This window comes from Orcinus orca, chromosome 19, assembly GCF_937001465.1.
Source record: "Orcinus orca chromosome 19, mOrcOrc1.1, whole genome shotgun sequence".
In the NCBI taxonomy this organism is placed as follows: domain Eukaryota; kingdom Metazoa; phylum Chordata; class Mammalia; order Artiodactyla; family Delphinidae; genus Orcinus; species Orcinus orca.
The window spans coordinates 26,438,315-26,455,406 of NC_064577.1; the positions used below are offsets into that span (position 1 = coordinate 26,438,315).

Genomic DNA, 17,092 nt, shown 5'->3' on the forward strand with positions numbered 1-17,092 from the left:
TGCAGAATCAGATACACATGCAAACCATACAAACACCCACGTGGATGTGTACGGCTTCTGTCCTAACGTCCTCCCCTTATCCAGGGCCTCGGGAAGTCCAGCTCTGATTCAGCACTTGGATTAGGGGATTCTAGAAGCAGCAAGGTGAGCTGGCTCTCCCGGACTTGGCTGTAAACCTGTTTCACCCGACACTCTGGCAAACACGGGCTGTCGGGTTTCCCACCACCTTCATCCGTGGAGTGGGGAGGGAACTCACCACGTGTCCCGGGAGAAACAAAGTCAGAAAGGGAGGGTGGGAGGGAGTGAAGGGAGATGGGAGATGGCAGAGAGGGCAAGTCTGGGAACTCAGCCACTCGGGGTCTCCCTGCAGCGCCCGGGAAGCAGCATCCTTCCAAAAATGAGGATGAAGAGAGCAGAGCACGAGGCCCACAGCGAGAGGCGCCGGCTGAGACCTCCGCAGCCACAGCCGACCGAGTCCACGGGCTTCCGCTGCTACCATGTCTCCAAACGCCTGGTTAAGAGAACCAGGAATCGGGGCCACATTTTGTTCCTCTCCCCCAACCTCCCTGGAGCTTCAAGGAACTGGTTATGGTTGCCAGATCAGGGACTCACGTCAGTTCGGATGTTTCTATTACGAAAAAAAAAGAAAAAGGTACACAAGTACAAAGACGTTTATGGCAGCCTTGTGCTGAAAAATGGAGACCCATTTTTTCTTTTCTTGAAAGAAACATTTATTTATGATCTTTATTGGTCAAAGTTTCAAACAAATCCAGAACAGGTGTTCACATTTTGAGCCTTTACTGAAAGACACTATGTCACGCGTGAAATAAATGCTGATCCCGTGGGGGGCTCCCCTGACGCCCTTAAATACTGGGTTGATCCGTCAGAAGACGACCTGTGCGGCAGAACGTGCGCAGAAATCTGCTTGCAAAAGGGCAGGATTTAAATCTCGTGGTTTTTCACAACATAAATGTGCTGTAACTTATAATAATTTCAAAACAAACTCCCCAAGAATCAACTCTCTCTTTACATAAAAAAATAATCCATTTATGCTCTTCTTGAAAGAGCCCCGCATTGGGGACTCGGTAAGAAAACAACGGTCCACTGACTCACTGGCCCTCAGGCCCTGAAGGACCATCATCAACGTTGAGACACTGGAAAGCCACCCTTGCCATAAAAGTGAAGAAGAGAATGGAATCTGCACTCTGTGTATATCACACCAACGTGACACGGACATCCCTCACCATGTCCAAGGAGACGTCCGACATATTCCATCTTCAAGGCACTGTCAGGTGTCCGAATTTTCTGACACAGTTTTAATGTCACAGCTGCCATGAGAATGTATAGTAGCAGCCCCAGCGACAACCATTCGCAATCTGTTTATTTCCCTGACGTTCCGCATCTCCTTCCCTCCTCCTACGAGAGGTCTTTATTAGACAAGCTCTCTTGGAGTAAGAGCTGGCTGCCCCACCACACACGCGCGCGCGCGCCTGTGTGTGTGTGTGTATACGTGAGTGCCCGTGCACACACAGACACACACACACACCCCCTGCAGTGCCACTTAGCCGTTCTCAAGGCGGGGCAACTGGTGGCTCTTGAGGCCAGGACGTCAGCACAGGGAGCAGAATTAGCTTTTCTCTTTCAAGGCGTGTTTGCTTAACATGCAGAGCCCCTGAGCGGGACAGGGTCGCGAAAGGAGGAAGACCTCTCAGCGCCTGGAAGGAATCCCAGTGCAAGCGGCTCCCTCCGGTCCAGCTTTTCTGTGCCCCCTGGTCCTCCCAGGAGGGGAGGGCAGGAAGAGAGGGGAGGGCAACGGGTAGAGCCATGGGTCAGTGAGGCCAAAACAACCTGGACGGAGGGTCCCCAAGGGACACAGAGCCAACCCGGAGACTCAAGTTTCTCCTTCAGGTGTCCTTCCAGAATTCTGCACTCCACACAGAGCCTGGACGTGCACTTCAGGGGACAAACAGTCCTTAAGCTGCAGCTGGGTGCCAAGCAGGTCCAAGAACAAAACCGAAGGAGGGTCTTCAAACACTTCCGGGATGTGCAGTTTGCGAGGGGACGAAAAGGAGAAGCCAGAGGCCAGGAATACGCCTGTTATTGGAAACACCCAGTTCCGCCAAAAGGTAAAATGGAGAAAAAAAGTTTCAGGGCATCGTTTATGCGATAAAAGTCAGCCATCCGCTACCACTCAACAGTTATATTAAGCAGATTGTCAGGTCAGTCTTGCAGAATATTGTACAGGCATTAAAACAAAATGCAAAGACGGGGAACTTAAGAACGTGAACAACAAAAGGTTAAGTGAAAAGTGAGAAATCACGTGCTCTGAGATTATGATTCTGCAAAGTCCACAGAAAATGCAAACCCTTGATGATGAGGCAGGGTTCTAGTGAGAGGGTTTTTTTTTTTTAATATAAAGTTGTTCTGAATAACAAATATGGTTTAAACAGTGGTGTAAAACAGAAACTCCCCAGAGCACCTGGAGAGGGACGGCAGCGGAGAAGAGCACTGACCGCGTGTCCAGGAGTCCAGCGTGCTCAGCCCCAGGGTCAAGTGCGTCCAGAGTACGGAATCAGCATCTGCCGTCACGTTTCCCCACCCCTGACAGCCAGGTCAGGAGCGGCCGCAGCCCTGCAGCCTCCTGATGGGAGCCCTGGGGGCTGCCTGTCTTGGGACAGAGCTTCCCACCTTCTCGGCCACACCGGGGCGCATCCCCGCCAGGAACAAGCGCTCCCCGCTGCCTCCAGCAAAGCCTCGTGAGTTCTTCTGCCCGCACCACAGTCCCCTCTTCACTTCCCCACGTCCCAGCCCTCAGGGTTCCGTGTCCAGCCCCTTCCTGACGATTCCAGGCAGCGCTGCGGTCTCCCTGACCTGGGAGCTGGTGTTCTTGTTCATTCTGCTTTTATTCACTCGTGGCCCTTAGGTTGTTCACTTCATACCTTCTCCTCCAACTCCGGCTTCGAGATCTGAAGGTCTGGGGGGCTGCGTCTGCCTCACCTACTCCTCCCCTGCCCGTGTCAGGCAACCAAGCCCTGTTTGCTGACTGAGTGAATGGCTCGTTCCCCGCCCTGTCTCCTTGGATTGGGGTTGAGGTCATAGGGAGGAAGAGGCCCAAAAATGAAATTAAATGGCATGTTTGCTTTTGCATGCAACAGCCTTGAGAATCAGCCGGGGGTGGGGGGCAATCAGCAGTGTGGGGAGCCTTGGAGAGGGAAGGGATTTGCCAACATCCTCCCAGACCCCCTTTGCGGGGAGCAGGAACAATGAGATGGGAGGGTCAAGTCCTTCCTGGCTAGTTTAATTAATTGCTAGGAAACAGACCTCCACCGCCTGTCATTATGACTTAAGTCACAACAGCTGGAAGGAGGAAGCCAGGTCCATTATAGCTGGCTGGCAAGGTGGCACACATGGATCGGGACGCGGGCAGGAAGTGCTGAAGACAAGACACTTCTGAGACCCCCCAGGTGCAGCCCACACTGCACCCCACCCCAGGCACCCGTGTTGCATGTTTCCAGTTAACCCATTCACTGCCATGTACTGAAGTCTGGACGCACACGCTAGACTCAATGAAAAGTCGGTGGTGGCCACTTGCTCAGAAACATACTAAGCAAAGGAAGCCAGGTGCAAAAGACTACAGATGCCTCATTCCACGGACACGAAACGTCCATAGAGGCAGGTTCACTGAGCAGCTCAGGGCTGGCCACGCAGGTACGCCTCAAACAGGCATCAAGGAGACCTCCTGGGGTTGATGGAAACGTTCTAAATCTGCAGGGTAGCGACGGTCGCACAATGCTGCACATTTACTAACAGTTACTGGGTCGCACATTTATAACGGGTGAATCTGACAGTACGTAAAGTATACCTCAATGCGGCTGGTGTAAAAATAAGAAGCTGGTGGCCAAGAAGGCAGCTCAGAGAGAAAAGAATCAAGCATCCATCTCAAACCTATGACTTGTCATGAGTGAGCCTTACCGCGAATGTCCTTTGCCCTCTAAACCCGGGGGCCGCAGCCCCAGCTGACAGCTGGATAGACTCCAGGCTTCAAGGTCCAAAAGGCTGAGCCCCTCACCAGCTGTCTGATTCTGGGCATGCTTCCCAACTTCCCCGAGCCTCGGTTTTCTCATCTGTAAAATGATGACAGTAATATTCACCCCCATGTGTCATGTCCCCAGAAGGTGCAGGTCACAGGCCCTCCAATGCCACTTTTAGTGCTTTTTCTTTTAATTTAACAGGTACTTGAAGAGGTCTACGCAGTGCGCCTGGTACTATGCTAGATGATTTAGGGGATACAAAAGTAACAGAAAAGGGCTATTTTCAAGTTTACCACCTTGTCGATATACTTATAAAGCAACTCGAGGTAGTTGAGGACAAAACCTCATAACCAGGATCTAAAAAGTCAGTGCTGAAGAGTCCTAAGGTCAAGGGGGCATGGCATGGAGGGAGGGGTGCTCAGAGGAGCTGGGGGCTGGGCCAGTGTGGACCAGAGGCAGGAGGGTCGGGGAAGAGCAGGGCTTTCCAGTCCCGAGGTCCGGTTTGAAATCCGGGCTCTGCCACTTCCCAGCTGTGATGCTGGGCAGACACTCAACATCTCATTCCCGTTGGGAATCCCTTCCAAGGTTTGTGGCAGGAGGAACGAGAAAGGCGCAGGACAAAGACCTACTGTATAGCACAGGGAACTGTGCTCAATACTCTGTAATGGCCTATATGGGAAAAGAATCTGAAAAAGAATCGATACATATATATGTAGAACTGAATCACTCTGCTGTACACCTGAAACTAACACAACATTGTAAATCAGCTGTACTCCAGTGTAAAATAAAAATTAAAGAAAAAAAGGCTGTCACAGGGCCCGGGCACACCGTAGGTGCTCAGTTAGGATCAGGAGAACACACTGAGTCACAACGGAGTGAAGACGGGACGTGGAACGGCCGTGAAGGGACTGGCCTGACAGAATACCATCTCCGAGCTCCCCTCTTCCTCCCCCAGAGGCCCCCCAACTCCTCTCCTCCTCGGCTCTGGGTCCCTGACAGACGATGAAGGAGGCCCCGATCACAAACAGTTAATAGGGAAGACAAGAGCCATTTCCTTCGGGGAAGACACGGTCCCACTTAGCGTCTGTCTCAGCCCAAGTGGGCCATCTTCGTGAGCCCGACATGTCATCATAAATGAAAAATGAGGGAGGACCAGAGGCCAGAAAAAGAAGAGGAGAATCACACCAGCCCACGTGCAAGGCCCGGGAGTCGGGGCTGGTGGGCAGCCCAGAGTCAGCAGGGCCAGCTGGGGATGCGGGAGCGGGGCGACAGGAGAGGGCAAGGTGACCAGCCAGGGGAAGAACCAAATCCCCTCCTTCCAGCGCAGGGGGGCAGGGGTGAACCTGCTGCATCCTCTGGGCTCTCCCTCAAACGCAGAAGATAGAATTTTGATGATGCAAACAGCCCCCTCCCAAGACAATGTGCCCACAAGGAGCGGGAAGGCCTTTTGACCTCGGGAGGGAGCACGGGCCTCAAGAGTCGACAGAGCTGGGCTGCCAAGTGGGGGACCCTGAGCCAAGTCCCGCGGCCTCTGTGACCTCAGGCAGGCTCTGCCACTGGGAAAGGAGGATAAATGACAGCCCTCACGGGGCCATCGGGAGGGTGGAGATAGCCACGGAATGCCTGGCACAGAGCAGCCCTCCAGGTCCCTGGCAACATCGCCTGGTGCTCGGAGCCCAAGGGCTTGGGTTTGGGGCCAGGCTGTACCACTTCATAGCTGTGTGATTTTTGATAAGCTACTTGCCCTCTCTGTGCCTCGGTGTCTCCATCGGTAAAACAGGGACAACAGTAACGCCTACTTCATCAGGTTATTTGAGGAATAAATGAGCGTGTGTGTGTCTGTGTGTGTCTGAGCACACCTACGTGCACGTGTGTGCACATGAGTGTGTCTGTCCTACAGTGATGGATGTCTGGAACACAGAATACAGCAACTGCTAGTATTAATACCATTAGTGCTTATTATTAACTCTCAATGGTAGCTGAGGTCATAACAACCTCAACATTGCAGCACTTCCTTCTCAGACCACGCCTCTCTCTCCTGTCAGAGGCAGCCTCAAGGGGGTTAAACAGGCCCCTGGGCTGTCCCAGAGCTGAGCGTCCACAGCCAGCACCAGGACTCCCCATCACGGCTCCCATGGGCAGGTGGCCGGCAGTCCAAGTTCACCCAGCGCGGGCTTCTTACAGGCAGTCAGGGCTGCGGTCTGGGGAACTGGAGACGCCCCCAGAGGGGCAGCCACGCCTGGCGGAGGCCTCCACATGCATCCGTCACATGAACAAGGGCAAGTTCATTCTCCCAGGACTGCAGGGTCCTACCTTCTGCCGAAGAGAGAAGGGTGATGGGAAACTACTTAAGGCCTACCAGCCCCTTGGGTTTAAAAGCAGATAATCATTAGTTAGAAGTCTGAGTCACTGGGTTTGGGGATACAGGTCCACGGGGGCAGCAGGGGCGTCTGTGGAAAGATGACATCGTGGGGAGGTGCTCGGGGGCGGGGCGGGGGGGTATTGGAGGGTCTCCCTGCTGCTTCCGGACACCTGAGGTCTCCATCTATACCGTGAGGCAGGGGAGCGTCCTCCTCCCCACATCCCACAGAGCCTCACCCAGCTTCTGGGGGCTCCTCCAGCCACCCCGAGCGACAGGCGAAACTGCAGCCCACCAGAAGCCTCCGCGTCAAGGCAGACCCTGTCCATCCTCTCCCCACAAAGCCCAGGTCTCTTCCCAGGAGCAGAGCTGATAAGGAAGAGGTTCCCCGAAATCTGCCCCAGAATACAAGGCATCAGGACCGGCCACCCGGCTTCTCAAGCCCCTTTCAGCGGCCCAGGCTCACGGGACAGAAGCCGCGATTCTCTCTACACCCGTGTCCTCCTTGCACGCCCTGTCCCTGCCCCCAGGCCTCGCTGGCCCCGACCTCCCGAAACAAAGGTGCTTTTTTCCCTGCTCCTCTCGGGGTCACCACATTTTCGTCAAACCTGTGCTTGTTTTCCTTCTGCTGGGGCCCATCTTGGCCGGCCTCCTCGGGCACCGCCATACCCTGGAGACAAACCCCGTATTGTTTCCATAGACCTAATAAATGACAACACTCCACACCTCCTGCCACTAACCCCGCTCGCCCGCCCGGCTCCCCCCCGGCCTGGCCCGGCCCGTCTGAAGTCTCCCTTGTGCTAAGTGCTGCCCTCCCCCAGCCAAAGAACAGGAGGCTTATGTGAAGCGGGGAGAGAAACCGGCTCGCGCTAGCGGTGCCTCCCCGTCTGCGTGCTATCGGGTGAAGATTTGGTCCAGAGAGACGCAGCATCAGTGAGCAACTTCCATGGACCGGGCCCTTCCTCCCTTCCGCTCAAGCCTGGAATGGAAGCGAACGGGGGAAGGTGGCCAACGGTGCCGCAGAAGGATGCTCAGTGAGTTTTCCAAAACACGTCTTTCCTCGGCAAGCAGGCTTTTCCTCGCCCTCTGACAAAGTCGATGATGAAAGGGGTAGGGGACGCTTAACAAGCACAGCTTGACTTCTCTCCCCACTGGCCCAGTGGATGAGGTCCGTCAGGCACCGTCCGGAGGGGACCGCGGGCACCCCAGGATGGGTGATCACCAGTGAGGAGGGCTCTGGGCTGTTTGGATGTGGGATGTGCCCGTGTGCGGGGTCAGGAGCCAAAACACGTGCCACGTGTCACGCCACCCAAACACAGATTCGCGCACGGATTGTTCTGGAGTCTGTAAACAGTTCCCTGAGCCTCCAGCTTTCGTTGAGGGAAAAAGAAACCAGAAAGAGACAGCAGCCTAACCTCTGCAGCCAGCTGCTCCGGGCCCCGACCTCACGCTCAGCAAAAGCCCGTTCACCACCCACCAGTCAGGAGAGATCAACCACCCAGGAGACGGGCACCGTGACTTCTCACCCCGACCCGGCTCTGCCTGCCCTGACGGCCTTCGGCAAGGCCGCGTGGGCCAGTGGGCTCTGCGCCCTCGCTGCTGCCACTGCAAGAGCCCTCCTCTGGGCAGGGTGCAGGGAGGGGTGACATACTACCCAGGGCAGGAGCGACTGAGCCAGGGGGAGATGCCAGTAAAGAGTCGGGAGACAGACGAGCCCACGGACACACCCAGACACACTCAGGAGGCCATGTGCAGGCACATCCTAAAACGCGATGGTTTCACGTGTAGGGCTGGACGGGACTGGAGAGCTCGCCCCCGCTGTTCTGCCTACAGATGCAAGCACAGAGTGGTAGAGGACCCTGACCGAGATCGCTCATCCAGGAAGGAACGAGCTGAGACTGGGACCTAGAGCCTCGAACCAGGGTCCAGCGTGACTCCCGCCCTCTCCTCCGTGTCACCCCTCTGCAGATCAGTGAAACGCAAAGCTCATGCGAGGAGTGGGTCCCATACGCCCACCTGGATGAAGTGAGGGTTCACAGCCTGGTGACGGGAAAGAAAGGACCGGGGCACACCTGTCAAGGCAGCCACCCTGCCAAGAGGGACAGGGGGATGGGGTGGGAATCCAACACACACCCACCTGCCACCTGGCCCCATCTGGTGGACGGTGCCATTGCGGGGTAAGTGTCCCCGGGATGGGCAGGGGCTTCAGGCCAGTAATTCGCATTTTCTGGGTCTGGTTCTGGAAGACTGGTCCAGGAACACCCACCCTCCAGCAGCCCAAGGCGAGGCTGCCGCTGCTTCTCCAGCGAGCCTACCCTCCAGCCGCCATCCTCGTGCCCACCGTCTCCCACTCCCCGCCCCCCACCCAGGACAAGAACTCTGCGCCCCCTCTGCTCCGTCCTTCCACCCAGCTAACTGTCCTGTGCGCAGTCACCGTGCCTGAGGTCCAGAGAACCATGGAACGGAGCACAGCTTGCGCCTCACAGGGGCCCCCTTTGGCTCCCCCCTGAATTCCCCACCCACCCTCCCCAGCCTCTCCCCCAGCCTCTCCCCCACGTCGCTGCCTGGAACCTGCTCTGAGACCCGGCCCTCCCTGGGCAGGATGTCCATCTGCAGAGCCCAGGAGAGGTCAGGTCTCACCAAGGTCTCTCCCCCACCACTGCCCAGCATTTCGGGGGTGGCTCTCCCAGTTCACACTCTGCGCAGGCCCAAGAGGATAAGGCAGGCTCAGCTGAACCAGGGGAAGGCCCGGGAGCCTCCTGCCGCTGGGCATCTGACCGCCCTGGCGGCTATGACATGGCAGCACGGACTCAAGCCCGGCTGGGAAGGCCCTTCTCGCCACCGCCAGACCCCCGCCCGGCTCCTCCAGGCCGCCCACCCCCGGATGAAGGAGGAAGCGTGCGCTGCAGGGTAGAACACAGGCAACCTGGGAATTTCAGGAGCCAGCCCTCCGGCCCCCGACTCACACACACCAGGTCGATCCCCAGGGCCCACCGCTCCGCCCCAAGCCAAGAAGATGAGAGGAGGGGGCGCAGATTCGGGGCCGGGAGCTGGGTCAGGTTCCCCTCTCTAAGACGTGAGTGGGGAAGGCTTTCTCTCGGCCACACTCCAGCAAGTTCCCCAATCCTCTTGTGTGCCAAAGCAGCCGGGCGCCTCCTTCCCGGCCCCAACGGAGCCCACGGGCTCCAGCCTCTCTGCCGCTTGCCCAGTGGAGGAGCAGGTGCCCGGGGTGCTGAGCCCTCCAAGGGCACGTGGTACCAGGGACGCAGGGCAGACGATGACACCCAGCAAGGCGAGGGCAGGCAGAGGCTTTAGAATCAGACACAGCAGGGCTGGAAGCTGAAGCGTTCCACTGCTGGGCGACATTAGGGGAGATGCTTTCCTTCTCTGAGCCTAGCATTCCAGGTCTGGAAGATGCTGTAAGGATTGAGACATCGATCCACGTGCAGGGCATTTAGCATGTTCCACAAATGACAGTCCAACGTGAACAGCTGATCACGGAAACCTCTCGTTTACACGGCTGAGTGAAAAGCTCTGAACCATGTAGTTAAAAAGGGCTACACCACACAGTGACAGGTACGGCCACCTGGGGAAGCAAGGGGTGCCCACACACCCACACACCCCTAGATGGGATGCACACCGACAGAGCGCACGGGTGCACATGCACCCAGGTGGCCAAATTTATCCATGATGTTTGCTAGGCAAAGTCCCTCAGATCGAACATCTTCTAAACACACACACACACGGCTGGCGCCTGGCCCACCGAGTGGGTGAGGTGTTTCTGGGTTGGTTTTTTTTTTTTTTAATCCAAATAGATAACTGAAACTAGGAATTTCTCCCTGGCAAACCAAGACAAACTTGCCAAAGAGCATCCCAGCGAATTAGAGAGGAGAGGGAAGGTAATTCCAGCAGAGTTACAGCACTGCCCCACGCTGAGGTTTCCCCCCAAAATAAAATGATAAGGGAAAAATCCCTAACTCTCCCACAGCCCCCGCCGAGGTTCCTCAGACCCCACCTCCCACCCCATCTCCAGCACGAAGTCTGCTGGTCTCCATGCAGGGGTGAAAATAAAGGGAGTTTTGTCCTTCTCCCCTCCTCGGCGGGTCTGAGTGAGTTTATCTGACACTCCAGCAGGCTTTGTAAACTGAGTGTCCCAGGATAAACGCTCCCTTAAGAGTCGCTTGGCCTGGGACAGAGGGACCCTCTCCAGAGGAGAATGGGGAGCTTGTTCGGATGGTCTTTTAATATGGGGGGCGGGGTGTCACCGAGGACAGGCCTCCAACAGACTCTCACAGAAGGGTCTCTGTCCCGGGGCTACAATGGAGGGAATTCTTAAAGGCACAGATGCTGAAAGGGGGAAGGAATTTTTTTTTTTCCCCTAAGAGGAAGGGAGGGTGGTCAGGGCGGGAAGGAGAGGGGGTGTGATGAGGCCTTCTCACTCCCCAGAACAATTCAGGTTATAACAAGGCATCTCAGCCTGAGAGCAACAGATAGGCAAGCAGATCAGAGGCCCCACGGAGGAGAATTAAAACAAACAAACAAACAAAAAAAACAGAAAGAAAAAAGAAGTAAAAAAAAAACCCACTTCATCTGATGTATGCGGCCAAGGGTATGGCCATGTTATCCCATGATTTAAGTATGTCAATCTTGTTCAAACTTGACTCTTGTAAACATCTGCTTTTGCTCAGAATAAAAGATGAAGATTTGATACAAAAAAAAAGAATTCTACTCGAATCTGTTTGCTTTACGGGTTCCCGGTCTGCTTCCCAAATCCAGGATGTGAACCCCCCAGCCAGCAGGGAAGAATCATATTTTTTCCTACGTGAAGGGCCTCTATTCCATTATAAATCCTTGGAAGGCCGTCTGAGTCCAAACGTTCACTCTGGGAAAGGGGGAAGCAGAGCCCCCGAAGGCCCTTAAATAAATAAAATTCTCTCCATCCACAGGGAGAGGAGGGTCATTTATTCTTCTAGTTCTTGATTTTGGTACAAGGTCACCCTAACAGATTTCTGAAGACATCCCAAACTATCACAAATGATGTTTTATAAAGACTGCCCCGTGAGCCTGTTGTATGTTTTGATTTCGTTTAAGTTGAATTGAGCGTTTCTCCAAGAAGTCAAGCTGTGCTCCACAAAGAGCTGGGAGCGGTGGGACCACTGGGAAGGATCAGGCATTTCTTCTTCGCTACCTTGCTGTGGTCCCACCTGCCCAAGACAGCGAGGGAAACAAGGAGACATCCTTGTTCATCCTCCATGCTGAAATTAATCAAGGAGTCACCTAGTCCACTTCTAAAGTACGCAGGGAGGAAACCGAGGCCCCACGATGTGGCATAGCTTACCCCAAACCACAAGGCAAATTAGGAGACTGAAATGGGCAGAAACCAGGTCTCCTGGCTGAGCAGCCGTCTTACGGCACGAGGGAGAGAAACGTGCTCAGGACCACACCAAGCAAAGACCAGTAACAATTTCTGAAAGCAAGACACGTAGCTGTTTTCCCACTGGCATGTGTTGGGATAATCCAGCCAGAGGCCATGGACCCAGCATCCACAGACACACAGCGGCAAAATGGCGGAACAGTGTGGGCCTCGGACCTGTCAGGTCACCGAGTGTATATTGTCTTTACTGGAGTCGGCATCAGGCCGGTTGCTGTGAAATCGGAGAATGCACACCTCTGATTTCATTGAAGAAAAAAGATCCATGCATGTGAAACAATATATAGTATTAGGCAGGCGGTATATAATGTTATAGGTTATCAGTGCTGTAGAAGTTCAGGAAAGGGAAAGATTGGATGAAAAAGAAAACATTGCAAAAGTAGAGAGCAAGTGCCCGGTCGGTGCGTTGACTCAAGTCTAATCCGGGCAATCACTGGACAAGAATATGGGATTCTGTGGCCCCTGCACTGGTGAATGTCACTGACCTTGCACTGAGAGAGTCCAGGGAAGGAGAACAGAAGGACACAGCCCATGAGGAAAGGAGCAGCAAACAGGTCACGGGGAAGAACTGGTTGAGATAAGCTCACTGCAGACCCCAGGAAGGAAAAGCTAACTGCAGCGCCTCCTCTCCCCAGGCCCCGCCCCATTCAAGCCAACAGAGGTTCCTGGGGCTGGTCATGTGCCACATTTGCCTTGCACATCCGAGGGGACATTCTTTACATAAGTCATCGCACGTAAGCCAATGGAGGCTGCAACCCAAATTCTGCACTTCCAAGAAGAAAGCCAAAAGTGCATTGGACCTCTTGGGTAGAAAATGGGAATTTTCCTCCCCAATTAAACCCAGCAACATCTGAGCAAAGCTGTAACTGCAGGCCAAGCAGACAGAGCCATGGAGTTGGTCCATTTCTTTAAAATCGACACAGGGTTTAAGCCAAGAAGCGGGGAGAGAATAAGTGGGAGGAGAAATCCAAGGTTCAGTCCACCTGGTCCAATAAATGGGACATGCTCCGACTCCCATCTGCATCCTCCAACCTCAAGGACACACAGCCTCCATCCCCCACCCCACCCAACCTCAAGGACACACAGCCTCCATCCCCCACCCCACCCAACCACGTCCATTAAAAGGGTCTCTTAATTGTGCGAAGGACAGAGTACACGGCGGCTGATGGGAGTGCAGCTTAGATGGGGCAACAATTTCTCACCTGAGCCTTATCCCATTTGGAGGTGACGATGGTACAGCGTGGGCAGCTCTCTCCAATTGCCAAGTATAACATCAGAAGGGCAAGGCCAGCCACGGGTCTGCTCTGAAAGCGCAGCTGAGCTTTGAGCTCATGCAGTGAAGTGTACACACTGCTGTTCCAGTGAGTGAAAATTAGAACCTTAACACAACACTTCCACCGAATGCCTGGACAATGGGCCGGTCTGCTTTCCTGTCCCACTCAAATACATGCACCCACCCTTCCAAGCCCTCTTTATCACAAGAGTCATCCGCTACCTGCCCACGATTGCGGGAGCTGGAAAACACGACAGGAACCCCACTCGGTATGCCCTGGCCTCAGCATCCTCCGCGGGATTTCAATAACAAGGGACAGGACGCTGATGCATGGTTTGAACCTGTGCATCTCCTAAGTGAATGGAGTCAGGACCATACTATGAGGAAATCTGCTGGTTTGAAAAGCAAACAGACCTGCATCTGGATCCTGACTCCGCGCTTGCCAGTTGGGGTGTGCAGTGACTTACAGCTCTCCAGAGCAGACTTTACATCTGTAGAGAGGAACGTGAGGATGACAAAGCAGAAGAGTGAGGCCTGGGGGCAAGGCTAGAACTTGCAGAGCAGCTCCGGAGAATTCCTCATCAGGGAAAACTCTAGCAGATGCATCTTTCAGTTAATTTTGGTGTTAACGGTCTTCACGTTGAATTCGCTGGCCCATCTGCAGAGAAGAGTGACGTCTACTCCCAGCTCCACTCCCAGAAAGACGCAGGGCCTCGCCTCCACCAGGAGAAGGAGGAAGAAACACTGCTTTAGACTTATCGGTGGGTTATTGGGGAGGAAGAAGTGAAGGATGGGTGAGAGCTCTAGAGCTGCCATCAAATCCACGGGATTTGTGACTTGTAGCACTTTTCAGAAAAAGCAGGGAGCCAAGCTTGCAGCTGGACGAAGAGTCACGTGCCAACCTGGAAGCAGATCAAGTTCTGGCTCTGCCGCTGACCGGCAAGGTGACTTTGGACAAGCAGCTTCAGCCCTGGAAGCCTCAGCTTCCTCATCTATTAAATGGGGCAACGCTAAATACAGCGGCCAGCAGCGTCCTGGGACATCATCGCCTCGCACACACCCTTTCCTCTCACTCCACCACCCTCCCTAAAAAGGCTGTTGATACTCCAGCCGCAGAGTGGAAATAACCTATCACCATGACAATGAGCTTTTCTCCGCACCATGGCAGATGAGGATGGCTGGAAGCACCTGCCAGGGCAGCAAGGTTTCCTTTAAGAGCTCGTACAACCCATGAGCATGAGTCACAGCTCCTCAAACAAAGGCTACCTGTGTACCGTGCGGACAAAGCAAGGAAAATAGGGTCCCCCGCCTTGAGCTCAACAGCCTGGAGAGCAAGGCTGTGTCTCTAACATGGAGCCCCCGAAAGTTGGGGCACAAGCTGGTCCAGGGATGTGCAAACGCAATGGGGCCATCTACGTCGATCCAGTTGGGGGGCCACTCCAGAGCGAGCCCTCCATCTGACCCAACGGGGTAGCCCGCCTCCTCCCTGGGTTGCCAAACACAGGAGCCCGGCGAGAAGTCGGCACAAATCCACTGGCCCCAGCTCCCGTCATGGGGCTTCTCCTACCCAGTACGGGACACACGTGCCCCTGCAAGGTAGACTGGGAGCAACGCCCCTAGTCAAGAGATGCTCAGAATCAGGGAAGGTGTTTTTCTTCGCTTTGAAGAAAGCTCAGTGAGAGGTGCCACTCTAAGCAGCGGCTGCTATTCCCGGGAACAACCCTTTTGTGCAGGGAAATGAGAACCCAGTCGTGGGCGATGCACCCGGAGGCTGGGCTTCCCAACTCCCCGATGGAGCGACACTAAGTCCCTTGAAAAAACAGACTCTCGGAACTTCCCTGGGGGTCCAGTGGTTAAGACTCCGTGCTTCCAGTGCAGGGGCGCAGGTTCGCCCCCTGGTCGGGGAACTAAGATTCCCACGTGCCGCGCAGTGTGGCCAAAAAAAAAAGGAAAAAGAAAAAATGGACCCTCATGTTCAGAAATTCAGAGGAAAGAACTGCTGAGGTTCATTCATGTATCGACGTTCACTGAGCATCCACCTGCCCTGCGCTCTCCCAGGCCCCACGTATCCACAGGTAAACAGAATCAATACCTGCCCCTACCGTAAGACGCTCTGCTGTATTATCCAGTAGCCCAATCCGTCCACGGCAAACATCTGGTGTTGTCTCTCTGCATCTTTCCCGCCCCAGTCTGCAGAATCCCCGCGGCCCTGGGGAGGGAGGCTGCCCCCACCCACAGACCCAGGTGTGAGGCACGTGAGCACAGGACACGATCGGGGCATTGCACCTTCTGGCCCCAGGGACGGGTCCAAGGGTGAGCGTGCTTCCAGGGCCGTCCCTCGGGGGTGCTGAGCCACAGGCATCCTCTTGCATCTGCTGGGTCTGCAGAGGCAGGGGGCCTGCCGACGCTTCTGCTCCTTCTGCTTCCACTAGGGAAGTAAAGCCAAGAAGGAAAAGAAGTGGAGACAAACGAAGAGCCAGCAAAATCCCCCCAAAGCACAACACCCAGACTTCACGGCTCGGTGGACACCCCCAGACTCGCTGTGGACTTCACGGCTAGGTGGACACCCCCAGACTCGCTGCGGACTTCACGGCTAGGTGGACACCCCCAGACTCGCTGTAGACTTCACGGCTAGGTGGACACCCCCAGACTCGCTGCAGACTTCACGGCTAGGTGGACACCCCCAGACTCGCTGCAGACTTCACGGCTAGGTGGACACCCCCAGACTCGCTGCAGACTTCACGGCTAGGTGGACACCCCCAGACTCGCTGTAGACTTCACGGCTCGGTGGACACCCCCAGACTCGCTGTAGACTTCACGGCTCGGTGGACACCCCCAGACTCGCTGTAGACTTCACGGCTCGGTGGACACCCCCAGACTCGCTGTAGACTTCACGGCTAGGTGGACACCCCCAGACTCGCTGTAGACTTCACGGCTAGGTGGACACCCCCAGACTCGCTGTAGACTTCACGGCTAGGTGGACACCCCCAGACTCGCTGTAGACTTCACGGCTAGGTGGACACCCCCAGACTCGCTGTAGACTTCACGGCTAGGTGGACACCCCCAGACTCGCTGTAGACTTCACGGCTAGGTGGACACCCCCAGACTCGCTGTAGACTTCACGGCTAGGTGGACACCCCCAGACTCGCTGTAGACTTCACGGCTCGGTGGACACCCCCAGACTCGCTGTAGACTTCACGGCTCGGTGGACACCCCCAGACTCGCTGTGGACTTCACGGCTAGGTGGACACCCCCAGACTCGCTGTGGACTTCACGGCTCGGTGGACACCCCCAGACTCGCTGTGGACTTCACGGCTAGGTGGACACCCCCAGACTCGCTGCGGACTTCACGGCTAGGTGGACACCCCCAGACTCGCTGTAGACTTCACGGCTCGGTGGACACCCCCAGACTCGCTGCAGACTTCACGGCTAGGTGGACACCCCCAGACTCGCTGCAGACTTCACGGCTAGGTGGACACCCCCAGACTCGCTGTAGACTTCACGGCTAGGTGGACACCCCCAGACTCGCTGTGGACTTCACGGCTCGGTGGACACCCCCAGACTCGCTGTGGACTTCACGGCTAGGTGGACACCCCCAGACTCGCTGCGGACTTCACGGCTAGGTGGACACCCCCAGACTCGCTGCAGACTTCACGGCTAGGTGGACACCCCCAGACTCGCTGCAGACTTCACGGCTAGGTGGACACCCCCAGACTCGCTGCAGACTTCACGGCTAGGTGGACACCCCCAGACTCGCTGTAGACTTCACGGCTAGGTGGACACCCCCAGACTCGCTGCAGACTTCACGGCTAGGTGGACACCCCCAGACTCGCTGCAGACTTCACGGCTAGGTGGACACCCCCAGACTCGCTGTAGACTTCACGGCTCGGTGGACACCCCCAGACTCGCTGTAGACTTCACGGCTCGGTGGACACCCCCAGACTCGCTGTAGACTTCACGGCTCGGTGGACACCCCCAGACTCGCTGTAGACTTCACG

The 17,092-nt window shown here is 55.6% G+C and overlaps 2 long non-coding RNA genes across 11 annotated transcripts; one reads left to right on the forward strand and one right to left on the reverse strand.

Moving 5' to 3' along the window:
• Positions 1-706: 706 nt before the first annotated feature.
• LOC125962076 (uncharacterized) lies at positions 707-9,165 on the reverse strand. Its single transcript, XR_007473461.1, has 2 exons — positions 3,805-9,165; positions 707-3,714 (listed from the first exon to the last, which is right to left on the reverse strand). It is a non-coding gene; the product is annotated as an uncharacterized LOC125962076 (long non-coding RNA).
• A 6,331-nt stretch (positions 9,166-15,496) lies between these two features.
• On the forward strand, positions 15,497-16,807 carry LOC125962075 (uncharacterized). 10 transcript variants are annotated; one of them, XR_007473457.1, is made up of 5 exons: positions 15,497-15,615; positions 15,692-15,729; positions 15,844-15,919; positions 16,186-16,375; positions 16,604-16,807. It is a non-coding gene; the product is annotated as an uncharacterized LOC125962075 (long non-coding RNA). The 10 variants fall into 10 exon arrangements; XR_007473452.1 differs by lacking the exon at positions 15,692-15,729 and having other exon boundaries at positions 15,844-15,957; XR_007473459.1 differs by lacking the exon at positions 15,692-15,729 and having other exon boundaries at positions 15,844-15,881.
• The last annotated feature ends 285 nt before the right edge of the window (positions 16,808-17,092 follow it).